Here is a 5,247-nt window from a genome sequence, read left to right on the forward strand (position 1 = left end):
CCCTGCCCTCAGATTATGAGCCATTTTAGGGCAAGCCTTATTCATATTTTACCTGGGTCAGCTTATAACATAGTAGTAAGCACCTAACAGCGAACCAAGGAATTGTTCCCAATGTTTGATTGTGGCAGAGTACACCTAACACCAAACTTTCTGTCTCAGCCATTTTTGAAGCATATAGTTGAGTGTATTAAGAATGTTCATTCTGCTGGGTGATGGCCACCACAGACTATCTCCACGACTCTCTTCCACCTTACAGACTATGATCATTAAGTGCCTTTCTCCATTCTCCTGTGTCTATCTCATACCCAGTTCCAACACACAGTCTTCCGTCAAAAGTGACCTCTAGACGCACTAGACGCCACAGACAACATGATCTAGGAACCCACCAGTCACGCACAGACTGGAACTACCTGATGCCATACTGTCAAGCTCTTCACAGACAAGGTTAGATTCTCCACCTGGGAAGCTATGTCTTTTCATCTCCGCTACTGAGTTGCAGTATGGCATGGGTCCTGGCTGCTGAGGTTTCACTGGAGTCTGGAGCTGGGTAGTTGTGCTATGTACTCACCCCTCCTCTCCTTCCTGCCAGTGTCCACCTCATTCTCCTTTCTTTCCCTGCCTGGTTACAAGCCCCATGGGCCAGAGACCTCACTTTCTTCAGTGTCCTTGTTTCCACACAGTGCCTGCTACTCTGAAGGCAGCCATCAATAAAGGGGCTGCTAAATAAATAAATAAATAAATAGCTCACACAGAACGATTTATCCTAATTAACTTCTCAGAAGTAGTTCCCTGAGGATAGATTCAATATGTGGTTTTGCCCATCCTCTAAAAGGCTTGCCCTTCATTTATACCACATTGCAATTTTTTTGGTCCTCTAAGACTGGTCTTTGTCAGCCGTTGGTGCATGTCTCTCCATTGCAGATGGTAATGGCCTATTTTGATGTTGAATCCAAGAATCATCCTGGTCTCTCAGATGGATTCCTTGACATACAAGTTTTGTTTCATCAACTCCTGGAAGTACTCATGTAGTGTGGTCGAGATATAAGAAGATGATTATAATCTAGGAGCTCAAGACAACTCTAGTATGTTCTATGAGCAGTAATTCAAGTACATGGCTTTGGCAGACCAAAGCACATCAATCTGCTGTCTCTTCTTCCACATGGAAGTTTGGACTCATAGCTCAATTCCATTGTTCTAATGAGGGGACAGAGTAGCCTAAAGCCTCTGTGTGTGTGAGCTAAGTAGGCTTAGATGCTCCAAGAATCCTTCTCTGGGGAGATTCTTTTGCATTTTTCTAACCAACCTCAAATGGCCACACAGCCAGTTCCCTAGAAGCCACTATACTAGGACTGTGGGACAACATTGCTGGCCCAAGCTAGCATGCAAAGCAGCATCTGTTCTTCCAGAGGTAAGAGTAAGCAGGGGGAGAGATGTAGAATCATTGCTTTCTCCTCCCACCCCTCTAACTCAGAAGCCCTTCCCGCTATCTCCAGGATCTGGGGCTACTTTGCTTCTAGGGAAGAACTCAAATCCACTCTTGAATAAAAGCTCTTGCTTCAAAGCCCTAACTTTGTATTTCTAATCTCCGGGTGATTTACTTTACATATGTTTCCATTCTTGCCTTCTGTTCTCTCCTGGTACCCTATTCCACAATATCCTGTTGTCTATGGGAGACTGTGTCCCTGAGCCCAGGGTCCTGTAATCTTTAGCTTTTTCCCCTCACTGCCAGGTTCTTGGCATCTGCCTGCTCCAGTCACTTGCAGAAACACCCAGTGCCTCCTGACCCGTGGGGCTGGACATGTACAGACTCTGCTGATTTGTTGGCTCCTTCTTAATTTGTCTCTAGCTGCTTGGATACCACTGGCACAGACCAGCTTGTTTCAGTGAGCTTCAGCAGGGCTGCCCCCCCCCCCTTGTCTTAACCCAGCTGGGTGTGAGATCTCCTGAAATCTCACCCCTGTTTTCAAGCTCCTCTTCAGATCGATCTTGCACAAACACTAACTAGGTTTAGACGCCGCCACTTCATTCCTGATCGTTGCTGTACTGTGTAGTAGTGGCACCCAAATAGCAGCTTAAAATAATGAAAAGCTTTGTTTTCTCAGCATTATTGATTTACTATCACTCATTGGTCCCCAAGGAGAAAATATTTAAGAGTGGACTCAGATGAAACCATGATAGGTTTGGAGAGTAATGGCCTTACATTAAGTGGAATAAAATATAATTGTACATTGTTATTTCACACTCTTGTCTAAATAACCTAGTAAAGTTTAGCTGACATGGATCCATTTGCTCCTACCATAGCAGTTTTGGAAACAAGCAAGTTTTCTTTGTTGACTGTTAGTTTGACAAGTATAAATAAAAAGTGATTATTTTAGAAAAGCACCGGCTTAATAATGTTTGTAAGCTCATCCATCCATATGTATCTGTCTACTTGTTCTTCCCTGGGGTGACCAGTGCCTCCCAGACATTGGTGTCTGAGACAGCCTCTAGATGTCTTAACATCTAGGAGCAATTGTTCTAGAAGAAGAGGCAGCTTAGGGCCATTCAGTAGGTGTGGTAGGAAGCCATCCATGTTCCTCAATGCTCTCTATCTCCCCTCTCATGTGTGTGGGCTTGACCCACAGGGTCACTTCTAACAAATGCAGGGCAGTCAACAGGTAGGTGTTACATCTGTGATCAGGTGACCAAAGGACCCTGGCTGCTCCCTCCAGCATCCCTCTCCCCTCTCTTGCTTGCTTATTTGCTCTGTGGGAAGCTTGCTGCTATATATATATATATATATATATATATATATATATATATATATATATATAGTGTGTGTGTGTGTGTGTGTGTGTGTGTGTGTTTTCTTTAGAGAGGTCCATTTGGCAAGAAATGGGTATCTTTGGCCAAGAGTGAGTGAGGACCTGAGGCTTGGCAATACCAACATGAATGAGATTAGATTTTCTCAGGCCCACCATAGCCCTGTCAGTGACATATCCTCTTGCTTTACCACAATGAGAGGGATGCTGAACCTGATGCCCTGAGCTCAGCAATTCCTGGATCCTGATGCACAGAGGCCATGAGATTATAAATTGCTTTAAGCTTTTAAATTTTGGGGTAATGTGTTATGCAGTAATAGCTAACTAAGACAACATGGGGCTCAGCTCGACGAACCATATGCTGGAAAAGTGCAGAAATAGTAATCGAGTGACCAAGTCTGCGTGGATAGCTTCTGGCCAAGGTTTCCCTGAGTGGCTGGTCTTCTTGCTGGAGAGCTCAGGATTGATAATTGGTGGCTATTTACATTCCCTTTCCAATCACCTAGCCAATTCTGGAGATTCCTTAGCCCCTCATGAGGAATCTGAGCCTGTGGTTCCATGCCATGTAATAGACTCATTCCTTCTCCCAACCCCCATTTCTCTTTCAGACACAGTGTACAAGCTGTGTCCCACTAGCTATTCTAGAAGTATCACTGGGTCCCCGTCTAGCTGCCTTTTACCCCCAAAGGGCCTTGGACATTCCATCTTTCATTTGCCAAGTCTGTATTCAGCATCGCTTGGCACATCTCCCTGTGCCCTCCTCAATTAAAAATGACACAAAAGTAAAGGAGACACACAGCTCTTTGAAAAGGCTTCCAGATCCAAACTTTTTTTTTTTAATGAAGACGGAATATAAAGAGCTTGTCTTATCTCTCCGATGCGACTCCCATGTGCTCTAATCAAGCAGAATTAATTAAAAGCAATCAAGTGGCGAGTTGGCATGGGGGCCTGCGGCATCCGCCTTTCGTCTTAGCCACATGAGTGCTGTCCCTGAGGGGGAAGGGCTGTGGGTGGGAGTGAGGGGTGGGCACAGAGCTGGGAGCACAAACCAGCTTGTCCAGCCAGCCTTCATTGTCATGGCATGCTACAGAGAGAGTCCTGCCCGACTCAGAGATGTCTTTTTAGTTTCTGAGACTCCTTTGTTCCTTTTTTTTTTTTTTTTTTTTTTTTGTTGCCAGTCTTGGGGCTTGCACTCAGGGTCTGAGCACTGTCCTTGGGTTTTTCAGGCTAGCACCCTATCACTTGAGCCACAGCACCACTTCTGGCTTTTCTGTGTATATGGTACCAAGGAATCGAACCTGGGTCTTTGTGCATGCTAGGCAAGCTCTCTCCCATTAGGGCCAAATTCCCAGCCCCTCTTTTTAGTTTCTGTAGGTGAAGGGTGCAGACCTGTCCAGCTGATAGATGCTCTGGGCTTTCCTTTAGATACTAGAAGTGACCCTCCAATTACTTAAAAAATAAAAACAAAAGACCAAACCTAAAATGTCTTTAAACATTGGCAAATGTCTGGAGGTGGGGGGGAGGGTTGAGTAAAATTGCCCCCAGTTTAGTACAAGCCTGCACTAGTTTCCTTTAATAAAGGTGTGGGGTGTCATTCATCCTAGGACATATTTCAATCCCTCTGGATCCTGGGATCTTGGAATGCTTGATAATGACAAAGAACTCCAGGCTTTCAACATCTTGCCACATGCTAATGAGCCAGTGGGGCCAAAGAAACAGTCATGTGGAGAGAGGCAATGTATCACGTTGGGAGTGACCTTCTCCAAGACTGGAATAAGACGCAGGATGCCTGACTTCCACGGGCAGTTATTGCAGTCATTGATCACCATTGTGCAGTCCCTTCCCCCGAAGTCATCCAGTTCCCTTACTGAGACATTCCCCCAGTAGAGAGCATGGATAGTGCTGAGCTGTCAGAGGAGTCCTGGCTCCCTATGTCTTTTGGGATCTTTGTCACCTGTCATGACTGAAGGATATGAGCTTTCCTAGACTTTTTTTTTTGCCAGTATTGGGGCTTGAACTCAGGGCCTAGGCACTGTCCTTGGACACTTTTTGCTTAAGGCTAGGGCCCTGCCAGTGGTTGAGCCACAGAACCTCTTCCAGTTTTTCTTAGTATGTGGTTCTGATGAATTGAACCCAGGGCTTCAGGCATGTTAGGCGAGCATTCTACCAGTAGGCCAAACTCTCAGCCTTTCCTAGACTTTTGACACCAGGAATATGACCCAGACAGCTGTGCCCTTGTCCAACAGTTTTAATTAGGAGAATGAAATCACATCACCCACAATAACCAGGAGGGAAGTAAAAGGCGAATTGAAAAGCATGGGAGAGATGGTACCAAGGGAGCATTTTTTTAATTAGATAAAAAAAATGACAGAGTGTTGAGCCCCTGCTTAATGCAGGGTGGAAGGGGCTGAGGCGTTGCTGGATTCTGAAGGCCAAGAGTAGGAGT

This window comes from Megascapheus bottae, chromosome 6 (genome assembly GCF_031878675.1).
Source record: "Megascapheus bottae isolate mThoBot1 chromosome 6, mThoBot2.hap1, whole genome shotgun sequence".
Classification (NCBI taxonomy): Eukaryota; Metazoa; Chordata; class Mammalia; order Rodentia; family Geomyidae; genus Megascapheus; species Megascapheus bottae.